Source organism: Podarcis erhardii (assembly GCF_964252035.2).
Source record: "Podarcis erhardii genome assembly, chromosome: 4".
Lineage (NCBI taxonomy): Eukaryota > Metazoa > Chordata > Lepidosauria > Squamata > Lacertidae > Podarcis > Podarcis erhardii.
Window position 1 is genome coordinate 98693226 of NC_138508.1, and position 22142 is coordinate 98715367.

A 22142-nucleotide genomic window follows, 5' to 3' on the forward strand; every position below is an offset into this window, starting at 1 on the left:
CAGAGCAGACGCAGTAATCCAGCTCCCATCTCTCCTTCTGTTCAGCCTGAGGGAACCGCTTTTCCTTGAAAGGAGACTATGCTTAAGACTATGCTGGAACATCTGGTACTGCAGGGAAGAGAATGTTCTTGCTGTGGAAAAACCCACCCAATCAGATTATCTCCGGACAATGGGTTTTTTTGTGATCCACTATCTCTTCTGACAATTGGCTGAAAAGTAGCACAACTCTTTGCAGCCACCATCTAAATACACATTTGCATGGTGTTACTGAAGAGTTAGACTCTAAAAACAGCTTCTTCTCCTCTGTTTTCCTCACCAGCTTTTCCAGCTATGACTATTTGCCTCCACGTAATGATGCATTTTGGAGTATAAACATATGGGACAAGTGTTGCCTACACAGATTTTGGAAATAAGACTTTATGTTCTTAATATAAGTGCCGGCTTTGTTTTGTATTATTTTGAAGTTTGTTTCATTGTTTGCTGTTGATCTTGAAAAGTTGTATAGTGATTTAGGGCTTCTAAAACACTTGACAAAATATGTATAGAAAAACTATGTAGCCCATGTATGCATTGTAACTTGGATGCACATTCGGAGCACATTATTCCCCTCTAAGAATTCTGGGTACTGTACCTTCTGGGTACCCCTCCCAAAGCTACAATTCCCAGTACCCAGAATTCTTTAAGGGGAAGAATGTGCTTTAAAGTTGGCACAGCCTTCGATGAGTGCTGGATTAAGAGTGGTATGGGCAGTCCCCCCCCCCCCAGAGCACCAAGCCAAAGGGACAATTGAGAAAACCCATTTGGGGGTGCTGAATTTTGGACTTGCTCAGGGCGCCATATATGCAAAGATTACCCAGGTCTGCTTCTGCATTAGATATTAGGAACAGAGGCAGCTGTCTTAGGCTACTGCAGACTGTTTATCCATTTAGTCTAGGGACACGGGTGGCGCTGTGGGTTAAAGAATTCAGAAGGTCGGCGGTTCAAATCCCCGCGACGGGGTGAACTCCCATTGCTCGGTCCCTGCTCCTGCCAACCTAGCAATTCAAAAGCACGCCAAAGTACAAGTAGATAAATAGGTAGCACTCTGGTGGGAAGGTAAACGGCATTTCCGTGCACTGCTCTGGTTAACCAGAAGTGGCTCCGTCATGCTGGCCACATGACCCGGAAGCTGTACGCCGGCTCCCTCGGCCAGTAAAGCAAGATGAGTGCCGCAACCCCAGAGTCGGCCATGACTGGACCTAATGGTCAGGGGTCCCTTTACCTTTACCTGTCTAATGTCTACTGTGACTGACAGCAGCTCCTCTGGGCCACGGTCAGGGATAATTTGCACCACTCGCTATCTGTCCCTTTTAAATGGAAGTGACTCAGGGATTGAAGCTGCAAAACCCATTATCTATCAGGGCGGGGACGGAGGGGGGGTTCCTTCTCAGCCCCTGTGAGTGAAGGAATGAACTGGGCTTGAAATGAACTTTCTCTGGTGTTATGTGAGGGCAGAGAATCAAATCTCTCCGTTTCTTTCCTTCGCAGCCATATTGCTGCAGACTGGAGTTAGCATGACAAAAGTTAATGGCTGAAAGAAACACCCCAATTTATAAGGCAGTAAAAAAAAAGAGCTGCGCATCAAGATGCTGTAATTCACTCCTTTGAACTTTCAGGAAATGTCTTTGGTTTTAATAGCACACCTTCAATTATATACACTCAGAGAGAGGGATTTTTTTTCATAGCAATACCCTGCCAGTTTTTTACTTTTTAACAGAAAAAGTGAACTGCATCAAAGACACTGTTCATATACTTAGTGTGGAACGTGGAGAATCATATCTGAGTATATATTAGGGTACAGACATTTTGTGAAAGTTAGCATTTATTGTACAGGCTGGCAAGGCTGTTACGGCAACAGCTCACCTCTTCAGAAGGATATGGTAGAATGTAATGCTAATGTCCAATGCTAAGATGAAGTTCTACCAGACTTGAGTGTTGAGCACAATTGTCTCCAGCTTCACTCCTTCTTCCTAATAGTAGTGATATCATCATTTATTCAGTCAGAATTGGCTGCATGATGATGTCTCTGAAGCTAATTCAGGATGAGAGCAAGGCTCCTCTTTGCCCTCAGTGCTTGCTCTTGGTGACATCATCTGATTGGCTACATGGCGTCACTGTAAACTGGAGGAAGAGTGGAAATGAGACTAATAATACCTGGCTGAAAAGTAATGTGAGAGGATTGAGAAAGGGAGACTTGAGGGGTTTGGGCAAACACACCCACTCGGTTCCTTTTTCATGTCAAAGTTGTTTGCTAGAGAACATTCAGCTTAACCTGGTTAATCCCTTTGGTGGCATCAAAACAGCTCAGAAGGGACTGACCAGGTTGACCAGGGATGGCGAACCTATAGCTCTCCAGATGTTTTTGGACTCCTTTCCCAGTCAGCGATCAGGGATGATGGAAGTTGTAGCAACATCTGGAGGGTGAAAGGTTGAGTGGTATAAGAAAACTCGCATAGAAGAATTAGGAGAATGAATGAGCAGAGTTTGGATGTATTATTAAAATATTCCCTAACAGGGGCTCCAGATGATTTACAGATAAAATAAAAACAGCTGAAAGCATAGAGAGAGAAAAGCAATAATTTAAAAAACAATTAAACATTAATAGAATTAAATCTTTCTCTCTATATATATGTGATATTTTTAAAAAAATACAATCACAACAAAAACATGCACAGAACTAACTGTGCCAATGTACAATACACATGTGTTACGAGAGGCATCATCTTAGCACTAGTATCTTGGAACAAGCTATTTCCCTGCCTGAGGTAAAAGACAATACAGTGGTACCTCGGGTTACATACGCTTCAGCCTACATACACTTCAAGTTACAGACTCCGCTAACCCAGAAATAGTACCTCGGGTTAAGAACTTTGCTTCAGGATGAGAACAGAAATTGTGCTCCAGCAGTGCGGCGGCAGCAGGAGGCCTCATTAGCTAAAGTGGTGCTTCAGGTTAAGAACAGTTTCAGGTTAAGAACGGACCTCCGGAACGAATTAAGTACTTAACCCCAGGTTCCACTGTATATCACCCCACCACCCTCATCCCAATTCTTTGTAGAGCAGCTAACTAGACCGGCAATTGAATCATACTTCAAAATTGGCTGCCTCTTGTACCTATGGCAGTGTGATGCACAATGCTCTAGCCTCCAGCACCTCTCTACCACACCCTGCTCAACAGTTTCTGCCACCTGAAGCAGCTGTCTCTCTGCGTGTGTCTAATGGGAATATCAACCCTGTATATTAGATCAAATGAAGAATGCCTCTCTTAAAATAGAGCTTTTCATCTGCAGTTGTATATAGAGAAATAGAGAGATCTGCCGCCTAGTTAATTGGTGACACCATTTTAGACAAATGAGTTTTTTAATCTAATTGATAAATCAATTAAATGTTGCAGTACTTGTAGCTACCCATAGGGATTAAATAGAGAACAATTGTACACATCAAATCTGAGGAAGCTAACGTGGTTGTAGCCAGAACAGCGTTAACATAATACAGGACTGTGCCTGTATTAGGCAAGAAGGCCCACAAAAGGAAATGGATGCTTTCCCCCCTGTTCTTTTTCATCCATAACACAGTTCATTCACACACCCGCATACAATTGGCTATCGCACGTCCCTTAACAAAGACCGTAGCCAACTCACACTTGCAGTGGACGGTTGAGTCATGCCATCCATGAAATCCTCATTTTTCTGTTATGAAAATTTATCCCGATGCAAAAGGTAGTTCATTGTCTATGCTCTGTTTTAATATGAGGAAATGCAGGATGTGGGGGTGGATGTGACTCTTATAAGACTCCAGCCATGAAGATTAAGCTAGTGAGGGTATAAACAGAGCAGAAAGCTTGCAATAAATATTAGTCTGCACAGGACCCTCTAGAGATGGATGATTTGAGCGATTGTCTGAATTCTAAGGAACATTCTAAGAGTTGTTACAAAACAACTAGTTATCTCTCACTTGGACCACTGCAATGTGCTCTATGTGGGGCTACCTTTGAAGGTGACCCGGAAACTGCAACTAATCCAGAATGCGGCAGCTAGACTGGTGACTGGGAGCAGCCGCCAAGACCACTTAACACTGATCTTGAAAGACCTACATTGGCTCCCAGTACGTTTCCGAGCACAATTCAAAGTGTTGGTGCTGACCTTTAAAGCCCTAAACCACTTTGGCCCAGTATACCTGAAGGAGCATCTCCACCCCCATCGTTCAGCCCGGACACTGAGGTCCAGCTCCGAGGGCCTTCTGGCGGTTCCCTCACTGCAAGATGTGAGGTTACAGGGAAACAGGCACCCTGTGAAACGCCCTCCCATCAGATGTCAAGGAAATAAACAACTATCTGAGTTTTAGAAGACATCTGAAGGCAGCCCTTTTTGGGGAAGTTTTTAATGTTTGATGTTTTATTGTATTTTTAATATTTTGTAGGAGCCGCCCAGAGTTGATGTTGTTTTATTTTGGTGTTTTATGGGCACCATTTATATGCCCCAAATAGTGTGCTGCCTAGCCCCCCAATAACACATGCTTCTTTGTGATGAGGCGACCTTATTACTTCTGAAATCTCCCTTTGCGGAATCTATTTCATTACAATGTCTGCAAAAGTGTGCCTCCCTCCTTCTGTTTATTTTATTCCAACAGCAATAATGTGCTCCACACAAACATTGCTGCTTGTTTCTTTATTGTTTGTTTTGTTGGTATGTTGTTGCTTTTGAAAACTTAATAAACATATTTTTAAAACAAGATGCTTTGTTCAAAAATGGCACCCATCTACTCCGCCCCCCTCACCTGTGTCCACTTTTATCCGTTTTTATCTTCTCAGGATTCTGCTCCCTCATTCCGCTTGATGTGTCGACCAGACAAACTAAATCCACTGACTTCAAGACAGTATGAAAGCTGTTTGTTTGGTGTGTGTCTAGTGTCATTTGCACATTCAAATCGTCACTTGATGTTGCAGCCATTCTGAGGTGACCTTCCATGCAAAGACCTCACCTGTTTAAACGAAGAACATGTATATTCATGTGCTATAGATGTGCCGTGTGCCATTCATCTGGGAGTGGCAGTAAAAGCTACAGAAATTAAAGCTGTCTTCACAATGCTTTTTTTAAAATAATAATAATAATAATCACCGTTTTCAATTCATCACATTTTGGATAGAAACATGAAGCATGCAGAAAGATTTACTCTTCTGTTATCTTATCTTATCATGACCATAACAGACATGTACATTCCACCACTGTCTTCCACTCCTGTGTCCTCTCCCATGTCAAGGAATCAAAAAGCCTTTTTCTGAGGAAACATTTACCTCATAAGATATAACGCAAGTAGGTCCAATACTATCACCGTACCTATGAAGAATGCAAATGCTATTATTTGTTGACAGAGAAGTTAGCAACCAGTTTGCAGCTCCCAAGAAGTTGGAGGGAGTAGAGAAGGGAGGGAAGATAGCTAGATTCCTTGTTCCTTAGCTGGATTTCCAAATATGTACTTGATGATCCTTTGAACAAGATGGTGCTCCTGACGGAATACAAGGTGGTCAAGTGGGTTAATGATCTATGGGCAATATGCCTACTCCCAAATTCAATACTGCTGCGCTAAATGTTTGCTTTATTTCTATCCCAAGATCAACTGCTGAAGAGTTGAGCAAAAAGGGTTGCTTTAAAGTTTCTGCAGATACTATAGCAGGAGAACTTAAAGACCAGAATTAGATTGCAGCAAAATATTTGTCAATTACTAGTGTACCCTGTCACAAAATGTTGCAGTACATCTTCACCCGGGCTCCTAACAGGAATATTCTGATTCAGGGTTCCAATGAGCCAGCCCACTCACAGGTCTTTATAATATCAGTGGAAACAGTTGGTCCTGGAGAGTATTAACTGCTTTCAATTTTAATCTGAGGGTTGTCATTTGTTCAGTTCTAATTTTAATTTTAATTTATTTGAATTAATTTTGGGATGCATTTTAATCGATTGATTGCTTGTTTTTATGCATTTTGTATTATTTATATGATGTTAGCTGCTCTGAGCCCGGCTCCGGCCAGGGAGGACGGGGTACAAATAAAATTATTTATTTATTTATTTATTTATTTTTATTATTATTATTATTATTATTATTATTATTATTATTATTATTATTAGCTGTTAAGGGCTCAAAGCAAGTCCATTCAATCTTCTTCCTCCCCTCTTGATTTTGCATTTTTCTTCTCTGACATTATTCTGAGGTCCACTGAGCATGTTCAAAGTAAGGATGGCATGATGTCCTTTGATATGCTACAATTTTGCACTGAAATTTTACCTTGACTTTTAATGCCCTAGGGACCAATAGTACTCTGTCTTTGTCTTTTATCTGAGGTCCAGCCTAGAGCCTTTGCTTTGTTAATGGCTCATCTCCCTCTCTTTTATTCTCTTAATGGCTCCTTACCCAGGCGATTTCCTTACGAGGAAGCTAACCTGGCTTATATTTTAACACTTGCTGAATCCAGGGGTTAAAAGGTCTGGCCCCCACAAACTCACAACACAGGGGAGTCTGGTACCCACAAGCTCATAACAATACACTTTCCAGATAGATGAGATTGTCCGTGGCTCAACACTGAGAATGCACTCGATAGGAAACCTCTGGGTGCATTGATAGTCCATATAATTACAGGACTGAAGAACTGGAATTCCTGACCTGAAGATTCCCCAAGAATCCCTAGAAGATTAGGTCATATTGCATCCCTAGAAGATTAGGTCATATTGCAGGCTGGGGCCAGGTTATACAACAGGCCACAAATCAAGAGCAGGTGGGATTGAAGAGTACTATGCTAGAGGTGTTTGTAAGACTAGTCATTGCTTAACACAAAACATGCTGTGGAAGCTCAAGCAACCCAGCCAGATTGTACTCCATAAGAAAGGGAGGGGATGGGCATGACACTCACTAGCCAATCTGTTCTGAGGAGAAATTTCTTGCCATCCACATACACAAACAAAAAACCATGGGGAATCACTTTGATTCTGAACATGAAAGCAAGAGGTGCTCCCCTCCTCTTCATTTCAGGGAAAATATAGTATTAGCATTTTTAATTACTACTATCCAATATCCCACTTGAGTTACCTCAAAGGAGGAGGATTCCCCCCGCCTTCCCTTCGCCAATCTATTAGTCAGTCAGGCATAAGATGAAAAGTCTCCATGCAGTATACTTCATAAGTGTTAACTCACTCTGTTTCAAAGTGAGTGAGTTCCTTTACTCCAGTGGCTCTAGGGGAATGTTCTAGAATTTCACTTCTCTGGCGGTGAGAAATGTTCTGATCGTTACCCTAGACTTACTAAATGGCAGCTCCGGCTCATTTATTCTGATACTGATGCTCCCTTTTAACTCTTAAAAGAAAATCCCTTTCCTTGTTGCTCACTTAATTTTTCCATATTTAGTTCAAGAGCTAAATGTTCAAGTTTACAAAGTGGTTTCTAACTTTCCAGGTTCTTTAATGTGCAAGAAAAGTTCCACCGAGAAAAAACAAACTTCAAAATCCATAGCTGGTTTTGAAAAATGGTTGCTCCCAATTTTTGAAAACATGAAGCCTGGCTGTGACTCAGGACAGGCAAGCAAGACTGTCTTCAAAGTGTCTAAGCAGCATGCTTCAAAATCTATAGATGGGAGAGAAATTAGATTTGCAACCTGCCTAATTCACACTTCCCAAAATGAAATACTGTACAGCTGTTCTGCAAAATGTGTACTTCTCTGAGTTCTGTGATGCAATTTTCAAACCATAACACAAGTACACAAAGTTTATTAGAGGAAGGTGTACATAAGAATGCATATATTAGTAAAATTAACATTTAAAAAAAGGAATTGTGTTGAAGATAGTTGGTTGCAAAAATATATCTGATAGGCAAAATTCATACAAAAATATGGAGAAACACTGACAGGAAAACACTGGTGGATTTTCATTAGAACTTTTTAAAAAGAAATTCACAAACTTATGCAGAGGTGAGGCAAACTGAAATTAAAGTTGGAGAAACCAAGAAACCAATATGGACAGATTCACCCACCCTGCTAGAACGCCCTGTGAGTTTTTCAAATACTCCTTAGATGTATCTCTTGAACTGAATACTACTTCGTGAGTCCAGGGTATGCAATTGCCAGGATTGCCAACGCATCAGAGAGAGAATTGAAATGCACTGGGCCAGTTGGTAGTGGAAGATTGCACTCTTTCAAAACAACAACAACAACCATCGCTACCACCATTGGCCACCTTATCTTAAATTCAGCTAAGACACCACCACCCCTGACCAGACAGTGATGTTTGCCTCTGCAAAATCTTGAGGGGCTTTTGCTTTCCTGCACACAAACACTCCGGATGTGAAAAGGTCTGTGTGCCAAAAGGTTTAGCACAGCTTGGGTTGGTTGGACTGTTGGCGTGGTTTGTGCTGGCCCAAAAGCTTAGCTCTGGGCCAAAGGAGGGAGGGATCCACTAAAGTGGCATTGGATAGTAGAGTTAACTCTGGAAACAAAGCATAAAGTGGCATTGGATAGTAGAGTTAACTCTGGAAACAAAGCAAACACCTTTGTAAGATAAGTCCCCCCCCCCCCTTATTCAGACAATCTTCACTCTTACATGTAAGCCAAACATGCAACAGGAAGTTGGGTTCCCTGCCAAGTGCCATGCCATCTTTAGTCCGTGTGGAGCCTCCGAGACTTTGAGAGCCAAGCACTGCAGTGGGGAGTTGCCTCTCTTTGTGAAGGCTATGCCTCTCAGAGTAGGAGCTCCCCATTGACGGGAGGCAGCCAACTGGAAGGGTAACAAACATGGGTTTGTGACATTTGATATAGGACCCCGAAGCCGTCTCTTGCTACTGGGACCAGCTGCCCCTATGCCTTACTAGCAATTCCAAAGGATGAAAGATCATCAGCGCAGCCTCAAAACATGTCACGGAACAACTGTGCAGATGTATACATCTGCTTTCCCCACCCAGTAAAGCCACGAACAGCCTCTCCCTTAAGCCTTCTCCTCTACAGCTCTCTTTCCCTCTGAAAGTTCAGAGCAGCTTACATACGGTTTCTTATTCACGCACTGGTCAGGCCTGTACTCTTGTAGCTTCAACATCGCAACAGGTTCTCCTGGACCATTCACTAGTGTCCATTTGAGTGCACTTTAGCTCACAGAAGATAGTCTGGTATCTGAAAAGCAAACCACTCTCATATCACGTACTGAGTTTTTTAAAAAGCTGCAGCACCAGGAAAGAAAAAGCACATTGTTGCCAAAGATGTCTCATCTTGCACCATTATTATATCAACCTCTTTATGTTGCATGTACATGCATAGACCTACAAACTTTGTTGTTTTAGCTGTCATCCTTTAAAAAACTATATCTTCTAGTATTTTTTTTCCTTTATGTTAGAGGCTCATGATTCATTCTTACTTGGCTACAGCACACTCTTCCACCCACATAGAAAAACATGCCAAACCTCTGAGGTTTTGCAATATTCTTTTGTAGCATTGCTTTTATCAGGCAATCAAGTCAATATTAATGTAATTTTTTTCCCTAAAGCAAAAGCAGCCTTTGCTGCCAAATGCACACGGCTCACTGGGTGATAAAATAAAGTATCAACAGATAGTTTCCCCCCAAAAAATTCTGCTGAAGATATTCCCAAAGATTTGCGGCTTGCATTTGTTTGTGCTAATACGTGCTGTGCTGAATGAAGACATTCATAAGGATCTGATCCTAAGGATCCAATCTTAAAATATGCTTATTAGCATGAAAATTCCACCACATGTCAAGAGGATGACTCATAAACAAGCTCGATTGTAGACCAAACCTTGTGCATTTTCTTTGTGAAGATAATCCTAAAACCATAAGGGAGGATTTTGTTATGGAATGAAGGGGATATAAATTAGAGTGAGCTGAAACTACTTGCCTTGTTTTAAGTTTGTTTTCGTGAGTCAAAAGTGCCTTCTGTTTTTGGTAGTTTTTTGGCACTTATTGCAGACACATTCACGTTGTTGAAATTTAGTTTTGCTACGCCATTTTCTTCCTCCTCCTTCCCTGCCCTTACAGTCCTCAGCTTCATCACGGGCAGTTGAGCCACCTGGATGAAAGATAACTCCCAGATACCCTGATTTCTCTTGAAAGAAAGAAAGGAAGGAAGGAAGGAAGGAAGGAAGGAAGGAAGGAAGGAAGGAAGGAAAAAAGAAAGAACAAGTTTCTAGCATTTGTAGAAGCTTGGATATGGGGCCAAATCTGTAAGCACTTACTGTATTTTTCGCTCTATAAGACGCACCAGAACATAAGCCGCACCTAGTTTTTGGAGGAGGAAAACAAGGAAAAAAATATTCTGATTCCCAGAAGCCAGAACAGCAAGAAGGATTGCTGCACAGTGATCCCTCTTGCTGTTCTGGCTTCTGGGATAGCTGTGCAGCCTGCACTCGCTCCATAAGACGTACACACATCTCCCCTTACTTTTTAGGAGGGGGGAAGTGCGTCTTATAGAGCGAAAAATACGGTAATTCACATTTGTTTTGAAAGCAACTCACCTTCTTCCACCTTTAGCCAATCAATGAAGTCAAACCAGTGACATTTAGGAAAGAAGATCTAGCCAATGAGACACAGCAAAAGCAAGAGTGAAACACACATGATCTCGACCCTTCTAGATTATCAGCCTTTTCTGCTGGTCGTTCCCTGGCGTGGAATTGACTGCATGACCTAAAATCCAGGATTTTAATGTGATGGGGGAGTATTGTATCAATTCAAAAACAAAAAAAGTAGCAGCAAAGTTACAGGAGCACACAATCTTTCTAAGCCAGGACTTGTTTTACCCCAAAATGCAAATTTATTCCAAGTTTTAAAGATTGCACTGGCATTAACAGAGCAATTATTATTGTATCCATATGGTAGCAGGCAAGACTGTGGCTGGGAGAGTGTGGGTTACACCGACCCTGCAAAGTAGCCCAGTGTTGTTATCCCTATCTTGATGAAGGGAGTGGGGAGGTAGCATGTGACAACCTCGAAGTGTAATTCGGGTTTGTTAACCTGATATTTTGGATTGGGGAAGGGGAAGGGGCAGTGGTGAAGCTTTGTTGCAGCAGCACTGAAATTAATTAAGAGCTGAGATGGCAGTGTAGGGAGCCAGGGGGAAAATGGGACGCTTCAGTAGTGGTTGGAAATACATTGTCTGAATACAAGGTCAACACACAGATGGGCAGCAGGTGTAGCACAAACCGAGGTGTAGATCTGGAATACAGGTTTCACAGAGCAGGGGTAGCTTCCAAATGACACGTTCCATCAGCGCACAGGGGAATTTTCCCCTGTCTCTTCTTCCAGATTGCTCCATAGGGTTGGGGGAACCACTCTGATAGATTTAGGGACTGTATGTGGGAAGAATTAGGGTGGCCATTCCATTGACAAGCATAGATTCTTGCAGTGAGGGGGTCTTAGTTCAGTCACCAGATCTACCAGACGTTTTGGTCCTGTTCTCTGTTTCTAGTCACGTTTGTTTGTTTGTTTGTTTGTTTGTTTGTTTGTTTGTTTGTTTGTGATATTCCCTCTTCCCTGATGGAAAAATTCATGAACCTCACTTGCCCATACTGTCTTTGATCCTACTGTCTACCACCTCACAGATGATTTTGCAGATGACTTTGTGATGGTAAGTCATGCATTAATGTACTGAAAATGCATGTAAGCAAACACATATGAATTTCCACTGTCCAATGAACTAAAAGGCAGTGGTGTAGGTAAACGAGAACAAGCACAGAAAATTCCTTTTAAAGAAACCAAGCAGATTACTATTAAACAGGACAGTGAACTGGATTTCCAAAGTTGTGGTCCTCAGTGTTGACTAAGTTACTTATGTTCTCAAAGTTATTCACGATGCAGCACATGTACTTAAGGATAAAAATAAAAACGAGAAATAAGATAAAATTTGGTTGGGAAATCAATTCAGTATTTCACAAAAATCTTTAAATAATATTGTCTTCTGCTGATGGCCTACTTGGGTTCAAATGCTGAGAAGTGGTCAGGAAGTCTAATTTCAGGAGGAAAGTCTGGACACCAACTTCTACATTTCATTGTCCAAGAAAATGATTATGAGCTGTTTCTAAACCTGGGAAATGCCATGTTTACATTTCAGCATGTGAACTTGCTTTATCATGCTCCCAAAGCAATTGACAGAATAACTGCAAATTATTAGTGGAATGTTTTAGTGAAGATTTCCCATGCGTCGTCCCAGGTTCCCTGTGTTGCAAACCACACACGATCATTCCAAAGAAGCTGTTATAGCTTAGTTTTGCACAGAAAGTGACAAGCAAAACAGTTATGCACATCTAAGTCCTAGGTGTGCATAAAGTCCTTGCTTCAAAATGCAAAGGATAATTTAGACTGGTGTGAATAAACATTGCTATAAGAGATATAAATCAACTCTTAGTGTTTAACATTTCCCCACAAGTCTCAGGATTTGCATTACGGCCATCTTAATAATAGTAATAATATTTTCCATAATAAATACCTGCTGGTGGTTCTGTCCTTGAATATCGAGGGCTTTAATCTGCCACAAACGTAGAGCTAGTTAAGGGCATGCTGGTGTCCCTAATTTACAATTAAGGAATAAATATGATCACACCCTCTAATAGCAAACTCAGCATGTGAGTGTTGACATGACTGGAGCCCCAGTGGAGCCTAGAGGAAGAAGAGGAGGATATCAGCATGCTCAAGAGAACCCCGAGGTTTACAGAAGAACAAAAAATATTTGCAGCAAGGGAGGGGAGGAAGAGACTAAGTTGATTTAAAAAACCCAAGAACACCAAACCCAAAACAGTCCCATGAGGACTGAACATAAGGACTGAATATACACTGACCGGGTATTGGGGGGGGGGGGGGCAGAACCAGAAAAACAGCAGGAATTGGGGAACGGGATGGAATATCTTAGAAGCAGCCATTGTTGACAGGCTGGAACACTACACAAATGCAACATTTTACTGGCCCCAGTTAATACTGAATAATAAATAACTGCAATGACAAACCTAGACAGCATCTTAAAAAGCAGAGACATCACCTTGCCAACAAAGGTCCGTATAGTTAAAGCCATGGTTTTCCCAGTAGTGATGAATGGAAGTGAGAGTTGGACCATAAAGAAGGTTGATCGCTGAAGAATTGATGCTTTTGAATTATGGTGCTGGAGGAGACTCTTGAGAGTCCCATGGACTGCAAGAAGATCAAACCTATCCATTCTGAAGGAAATCAGCCCTGAGTGCTCACTGGAAGGACAGATCGTGAAGCTGAGGCTCCAATACTTTGGCCACCTCATGAGAAGAGAAAACTCCCTGGAAAAGACCCTGATGTTGGAAAGACTGAGGGCACAAGGAGAAGGGGACAACAGAGGACGAGATGGCTGGACAGTGTTCTCGAAGCTACCAGCATGAGTCTGACCAAACTGCGGGAAGCCGTGGAAGACAGGAGTGCCTGGCGTGCTCTGGTCCATGGGGTCACTAAGAGTCGGACATGACTAAACGACTAAACAACAACAACAACAATAAATAACTGGGAATGTGCTATTTTTAAGGATACCCAAAATCTGCTGCCTGAGATGGTCCACTTTGCACCTTTAGGCAATACCATTCCTGCATAAAAAAAAATTCCTTGCCTTGCCTCAATCACCTGTCCTGATTTGGTAACTTCTTTTGGCTCCCAGGGCCTTCATTCTTTCCTTATATGTTAATGTTCCTGTAGCCTGGGCCCTTGCTTGCTCCACCCTAGCACTGATTACTAATTTATGCACCTTTCACACAGTGTTTCCTTCTTTAACGTCCTGGAGGTATAGCTGAAATTATTGACTACACAGAGTATTCTTGGCACGCATATATAAACCATTCCCTCTTACTTATCACCTGCCTCAGCACCTGCCTTGTTTGTCATGTTCTGTAGGAAGTAAGGTAACTGTATGCCCTAAACAGAATCTTCTTTCTATGTGATGTTTCCTCATAGTACTGTACCTGTATGCAATGAGCACAAAAGGATTCCTCATGTATTAGCATGAGGTCAATTAGTAATGGTGATGGATTAAATAGCAACCACTGAGATTTGTCCAGATGACACAATTTTTCTCTCTGAAAGCAGCTCAATTGCAGGAGTTTAGATGGGGAAGTCCTGCAAGAACTGACTTGCACTGGTCTCTCTTATGAGAAATATTTCCAGTTCTCAGGCTTATGTCACTGATTGGTATCTTTTCGCAAGTAAACACTGTTGTTTTGTACTTTTCCAGATACCTAGAATTCTGGAGTAGTCCCAATTTCCAAACACAATACTGAATGGGACTGTACCTCTATAGGCAGGAAAGGTAAAAGTAAAGCTTATTATAAAAGAAACTGCAACCCCCAAAAACCCTGCATTGAGGGTGCAAGATAAATTTTGCTTTATGTCTGCAACAAAGGACAATCTTTGCTTCTTTGCTGGTCCTTGATTGATTTTGTCTTCCTAGTTCAGTCTCAAAAAACATATAAAAAATACATACACACAGAGAGAGGGTATGAAATACAAAAACCCATGTAAACAACAGTCCCAAAGAGTCAGTGATTAAAAAGCATATAAACCAGCATGACAACTAATGATGAAAGGAAGGACAACATTTCTACTTTTCCTGCGTATATTCATCAATGTCCACTGACAGTAGAAGACTCCATCATGGACAAGGATCTACAGTCTGGAAGGAGTTATTGTCAGTCAATTTTAGGAACCGGTGGGGGCAACACTGACCTCCTTTAAATTCTTCAGGGTTGGCATGGGGAATAACAGCAGGGCATAGCTGACCTGTCATGGTAAGCACGAGGTTGCCCAGTGGATGCAAGGAAGCAACAATGACAGCAAATGGTCTAATTTTGAGTTATGCCATTCTCCCACCCCATACAGCAGCCATGTTGCGTTGTGACACATACCTACTGGCAGCCATTTTGTAACTGGCACAGGCTCAAAATCTGAAATGTTCCCACTAGTCCAAAATGGTTGGCAACCCCTGTCTAAGATGATAGGAACCATTATAATTCCATGTAGGGACTACCGGGACTCGGTAGCTCCAAAGCATGTATGAACTGGCCCTTAGCAGAACATTTAAACTCAGTGATGCAATCATCATTTGGTTCGGTAAGCTAGAAAGGACTGTGAGAAGCTTAGCTTACTGAAAAAGAACAACCTCATTACCGGGTTATATTTGAATTCTTATAAAGAGCAAAGTGCACACTGGAGAGAACAAAGGAAGCTTGCACTGGCTGTGACGCAGGAAATTCTTATTTAATTGTGGTCATAATGACTCATCACCACTCACTTTGCAAAACGAGAGCAAAGCCCACTTGGGTGGGTAAAGGGCCACTCTCAGCCATAGCTCCAAGTCCTTTGCTTTCAGGATAGAAGGCAGGTAGTAGTAAAAATAAAGTCAAAGAATTTTTGTCTCCAAATGTTGTGGTGGTAAGGGGCAGGGGTCTAGAAAGGCAAGTCATAAATCAATATAGGTAAGAAAGCATTAAAAACAGGTAGTCTAATATGCTAACGTTTCTTGATTTAGTCTTAGCCACATTTCTTTTTACCATTTATTAGAATTATGCACAGGTCTAAGACATGCTAGTAAAATGCTGCTGTGTTGAGTGCTCCTATTCAGGGTTCCAGCCAGCCATGCTGTTTTCCAGGATACACCTTAGCATTCCTGCTTCACAATTCCTGGGTTTCCATCTCCCCACTCTAAAAATCAGTCAACAACCCTAGTCCTCAAGGAACTGCTTATTTTACTGAAAGGTTGGGTGGTGGTGGTACTAACATCTTGGGGTTCCATTGAGTCCTTCAGCGCCTCCCTCCTGTAAATGAGTGGTGCTGTTTTGGCTACACAAGGATCCATACTTGGAGAATGACTTATTAGTAGATATGAAGCTAGACTGGTGACTGGGAGCGGCCACCGAGACCATATAACACTGGTCCTGAAAGACCTACATTGGCTCCCAGTACGTTTCCGAGCACAATTCAAAGTGTTGGTGTTGACCTTTGAAGCCCTAAACGGCCTCGGTCCTGTATACCTGAAGGAGTGTCTCCACCCCCATCGTTCAGCCCGGACACTGAGATCCAGCGCCGATGGCCTTCTGGCGGTTCCCTCACTGCGAGAAGACGAGTTACAGGGAACCAGGCAGAGGGCCTTCTTGGTAGTGGCGCCTGCCCTGTGGAACGCCCTCCCAGCAGATGTCAAGATGTCATAAACAACTATTTTACTTTTAAAAGACAACTGAAGTTTTTAATGTTTGATGCTGTATTGTTTTTAATATTCGGTTGGAAGCTGCCCAGAGTGGCTGGGGAAACCCAGCCAGATGGGCAGGGTATAAATAATAAATAATAATTATTATTATTAATAGCTTCATAAAGCTTCATAAAGAGGACATTTTACATCAGCCCTTGCTCTCACCTTCATCTGTTACCATGGCCACCAAGTAAGGAGAGCTGGGAGCTTGACACTGCCAAGTCTGCCTGGGAAAGGAGATGCGCACACCTTCAGGATGAAAACATCCAAGTGCTACCACCTTGCCCTGGTCATGTTGGTAGCACACCTTCATGGGCATCCAGCTGCAGAACCTTTAAAGAATAGATCTGGATCTGCAGCAGTGACATCAAAAGACTGGGAAAGAGGATATATTTAATATACCTTATTTTCCATGTATAAGACGACCTTTGTTTCTGAATTTTTTTGGTGATAAATTGAGGGTCATCTTATACACGGGTTAATATGCTAAGTAAGTGAGGACTGGTGCTGCAGCCGTAGCAGGGAAATGCCGATGAGGAGGCTGCTTACTCACTCTTCCCGGCTTAGGAAGAGTATTTGGTGAGTGCCAGTATGCGGCGTATTACGGCACCAGTTCCGTCAGCCAGAGGAGGGGATCGCCGAAAAGCTGCTCAACATCTCAGCAAACGTACAAAAGAAGCTCAACAACTGCTGAGGGCTCCCCGAAATAGGAGTCATCTTATACATGGAGTCGTGTTATACATGGAAAAATACGGTAACTAACCTTCCTTTTCCTTCATCTGACATCCCTGCGTTTTTTAAACGTATGTTTACCATGACTCTATTTTCTCTTTCATCAGGTGCCTTGGAGGTGAAAAGGTGACACACCGATACAGTGGTGCCTTGCAAGACGAAATTAATTCATTCCGCGAGTTTTTTCATCTTGCGATTTTTTCGTCTTGCGAAGCACGGACTTTGGAAAAGCTTCAAAAATCACCAAAGTCTTCAAAAACCTCAAAAAAGGCTAGCACACCGCGTGCTATGAGTTGCTCCTCGAAGTGAATGCACGGTTTTAAGAAAAAGGAAACAAACTTGCAAGACAAAGGAAACAAACTTGCAAGACGTTTTCGTCTTGCGAAGCAAGCCCATAGGGAAATCCGTCTTGCGAAACAACTCAAAAAACGAAAAACTCTTTCGTTTTGCGAGTTTTTCGTCTTTCGAGGCATTCGTCTTGCGAGGTACCACTGTATTTTAATTAAATGAATATTGCATCTGTATTCCACTTTTCCCACAGCGATCGCAGAGCCGGGTACATGTGGCCTCATCCATAATACCCTCATGACAACCCTGTGAAGTCCCTTAGGCTGAGTATCCACACTGACCTTTCCTTCGTGCTTCAAAGCTCCCTGTCCAAGCACTCTTCCCCTGCTCCGATTCAGCTTTAAAGACAATAGATAACAGAATCATAGAGTTGGAAGGGACCACGACGATCATGTAGCCCTACGTCCTGCAATGCAGAAATCTTTTGCCCAATGGGAGGCTCAAACCCATGGCCCTGAAATTAAGAGTCTCGTGCTCTGGCGACTGAGCGGGTTTTCACAGGGAAAGCTCTGGGGCAAAAAAAGGAGTGCTCAGACACGGAGCATGGACCTGTGGCTGGAAAGAGCAGGGCAAAAGTTAAGTGTGGATAAGCCCTAGCAGTGACTGGCCTAAGGACACCCAGCAAGATTCATGAGTAATGAAAATGGGGCCTGCCTGCTCCAAATCCAGTATTCTACTCATTAGCCACTCTGGATTTCTATTTTGTTCCAATAAAATGAAAAATAAATAGCAAGCTCTTGACAATCCCCCACCCACCCACATTGGTGAAAACATTGGGAGGCAGTATACCATGAAGCAAAATACTCCCTGGCATGCATATTCAAGAAATTGCCCTAGAGAGCCCAGAGGACACCTGTGTCCCACTGCCCCTGTGGCTACAACCCTAGTTTGAAGAACACAGAAACTCATAGCTGCATATGAATTGGCATTCATCATTTGATTTACCGGAAAAACAATATTTGCATAGGTGGAAGACTCAGCGATGAAAATGAAGCAAAGAATGCAATAATAGCTTGCATAGTACACTGGACTGTGACCACTGTGACTCATTCGTGATTCCAAAAGCACATTATGGTAAGAGAAAGTCAGTTCACAGAGCTGGTTTAGAGGATGGCAAACATGTTGCCTAGCTTATCAGGACCGACTTTGTCTACCATTGTTGAATAATTGCCTGGGATGATAAGTAAAGCGATAAAAGAGAATGATATCTGATAGCCGATTGCTGATAGGAGTTCCACCCCTTTTGATAATCAAGCAAAAGCTGGATCCTAATATGTCGTTATCATATACAAACAAGTTCCAGGGTTCATTCTCTTTAGCCTGCTAACATTGCTCCCCCATCACCACACAGCCACCCCTCCATTGGATTTCCTGGGATCTGTAATGGAAGATGATCTTGAGTAAAGTGAGAGGATTTCCATTTTCTGCCAATGTATTTTTTAAAACAAAACAAAACAAAACCAAGAGCTTTATCTACAGAAATCCTGAACCAGTTTACTCTGGCTACCTTTTAAAGCACCAGATGTAATGGGCTTTGGGGGGCCTCCTCAGACTTAATGGCCTTGTGCTTCACCCCCTTTAGCTGGCTGCATGTATTACTTAACTTACTCATGGGGTGGTGTGTATTATTTCACTTCAAAATGTGATAGGTCAGCCCTGCTGCATTCTGTACTGTACCTCTCTTGCTTATTCTGCAGAGTTGGGACCACTGAGAAGTGGTTCTAAAGTGGCAATGTTTTTCGCTCGCCCAGAAAAGTGATGGTGTGGTCATGTGCAAGACCACATGTGGGAGCTGGCCCTTGTGCCCACATCTGCAAGAAGAGATGGGTATTAGTCAGCGCCCACTTTGTGAATGGAGTGTTGTCTTTTTCGGACGTTTGATTTCAGTTTTTAGAGTTTAGATATCCCTTTCCTTCATCAGTCAGACAGACTCAAGAGGAGAGGAACTTTTCTCAGGTCCAATGCTTGTGGCTAGTTTTCATGGAGGGGTGTGTGTGGAACACATAACATTGGTAAGTATGGCATGCCACTCAACTGTCCCGATTCGAGTGGGACATCCCGGAATTACAGAAGCCATCCTGGTTTCTGATCAGATGTTCCTTTTTTTGGTCTCGCACTCTGGTGCAAGTCAGAAAGCTCACGCCAGAGCACAGGACCAAAAATCCAGCGAGAGGGCAAGACCCAAATACGAGTATTCTGATTTTGATCAGTAGGATGTTGGGGGGTATGGTATGGGAATGGGGGAAAATAGGTGGGTAAATGGATCTGAGTCTTACCTTTGTACAACCAGCTTCATTTCAATAGCAGGAACAACCACACTGTTGTGTGTCGAGGTCCTCAAGCCACCCCCCAATAATTCACACATCACACATCAATTTTGGTTTGGGTTTTTGGCACGATTTTGGCCACAACTTTATTTAAATACACACAAGTGAGTGGTTGCTTAGGCATATCTGTCCTTGCCCAGGGACAGAACTGACTTCCGGATTCCAGTGGAAGCCAGTGAGGGAAACAGTTTTGGAAGAAAATGAAGCTGGGCCTCAGTCCCTCACTTCTCACCCTCATGCTCCTGGTGGCTTGCACGGAAGAAGTCTGATGCCAGGGACAAGGACGAAAAGAATGGCAAGCCCCTGGATTCCTTTAACAGAATTCCCTTTCCGCACCACCATTGAAGGGGTAGGCACTTACCCCTCCACCAACCAATTTGAACCAATGCCTAACCTCCAACCTTACAAGTTGTGATGATTTGCTACGCAGTAGGCAAAAACCAAATGGCACCAGCCAATCAGCCAAACGGACAAAATTCCTACCCGGCCCCTGCCTCAAAGCAGATGACCCCATTGCAGGCATAGCAAGGTAAAGCAAACAACCCCCTCAATACAGGGAGAGTGGGCTGGTGATCCGGTGCAAGCAGCCAAGAGGACGCCCAAAGTTGGGCGTCCAGTATTTAAAACCTCTGACCCCTCCTTCAAAATTGGCAACAAGCAATTCTCCCCAGCGACCCAATTAACCAATTCACTGCCTGGGTCACTCCGCAAATCCGCCCAGCAACAATGGGGTGGCTTGTATCCCCCACCGCAACACGTGCTCTCTGCTAGGGAGAACATGTTTTGTCATCGTTTTCCATACTGAAACACATCAGAGTGTTAGAAAGCCGTGCTTCGAGAATAATTAGAGCTGAAAAGCTTAGCTGAGAATCAGAGCTGAGATTCTCAGGAGTCTACCATCCTAGGACAGAGGTGGAAGAAATCTTTCCATTCCAGGATGGTTATAAATTAGAAAGTGTACAGTCCTGAAAACAGTTGCATGCCATTCTGTGATTTCTCATAAAGAAATTAGGATCAGGATAATTGCTCTCTTATTCCTAAAATTAGTCTGCAGTCCTAAACACAGGAAGCAGACCCACTAGATAGACTGGGACTAACTTCTGAGGAAGTACACATAGGATTGCACTATCAGAGTCATAGTACAAGACACAGCAGTAAAAAGCAAAATAAATCTCAAGTCAAACAAAAATATGATCGTTTTAAAAACTGTGTCTAAACTAATTCTGCAGTTCTTACTCTGAAATAGTCCATTCCTTTCATTTTCTCCAAAGAGCAAGGCATATGGAAGGCGCATTGCAAGAAGACTTTTCAAAAATAACATGGTTGAAAACCACGTTCAGGAAACAGGGTTGAGTAGCTTGTTCATAGTTTCCCAACATACTTACATTTGGGCTGGAAGCAGAGATCCTTTTCGCTTTGAGGATGATTGGAAACACCCCAAGACGTGATATTCACTTCCGTGTCAGCTAGCCAACGTTCTTCAAATTAGCACAGACAGCACCTAACCCTTTTAAAAGCAGGTTGTGCTCAGTTGCTGGGGTTCTGTTATGTTTTTTGGCAAGCAATCATTGGATGAAGGCCAATGTAACATTTAAATAGTGGTCAGGTGGGGATCGCATGCAGGGCATAATCCTAACTTCACAATTTATCCTGACCATATAATTTAATAGCAGATCAAGGCAAGCACAATAACTGCCTTTGCATGGGATCCAGGTTTTTCCCCTCTCTCCTGGAAATCACTTTCTCCTCTCTTTCGTTCTCTTTTTCTCTCTCTCCGTTGCGTTAGTGTTGCTGGTGCAACCCACTTTAGGTTTCAGATCAGTCACAAAGCACCTAAACTGTATATATACAAACTGATTAAATATATATTCTCCTGGGAATCGAGAGAACTTGTATTTGAGAGAATGTAAGGAGATAAACTTGAGCGTCTGAATTCACAACTCCCTTAATGTCACATTCTCTGACAAAGTTTAAGAATCGGTTTTCTGCTGTTTCAAAACCTGCTGTGGAAAACAACCTTCTTGTGTTAAAAGAATAAAAATGGCCAGGCTAGAAGATTGCCAAGTTAGGTGTAAACATCTTTGCATAATGATCTTAAAGGGGGGGGGGGAATTGCTGAGAACTGGGAAAGAATTCAAGCCAATGGCATGCATACAGAATCAATGTAACCTTAGGTTTTCCAAGATAGTTCTACCAGTTACACTACTCCTAACAGCCACAACCAGCTTTCCCAGGCCAATTCAGCAACATCAGAACATGTCTTGCCACGTTGAAACTCTTTTTCATGTATAGCACTTTTAGTACAACTTGGCATAGCTTCAAACCACCCACACACTGGAGGGATGAAAAGATCAAATTAGAGGGAAATTTCCACCTATTTATTCTCAAAGGGGGAGAAAAACACTCGGTTGCACAGGTAGGCACGCCCAAACCTTTTTTTTTTCCTTTTTTTTGTCCTCAGTACTCAAAT

The 22142-nt window shown here is 42.6% G+C and overlaps 1 long non-coding RNA gene across 1 annotated transcript; it reads right to left on the reverse strand.

Moving 5' to 3' along the window:
• Positions 1–1843: 1843 nt before the first annotated feature.
• On the reverse strand, positions 1844–21380 carry LOC309339913. Its single transcript, XR_014155649.1, has 2 exons — positions 21058–21380; positions 1844–2453 (listed from the first exon to the last, which is right to left on the reverse strand). It is a non-coding gene; the product is annotated as an uncharacterized lncRNA (long non-coding RNA).
• Between the last annotated feature and the right edge of the window lie 762 nt (positions 21381–22142).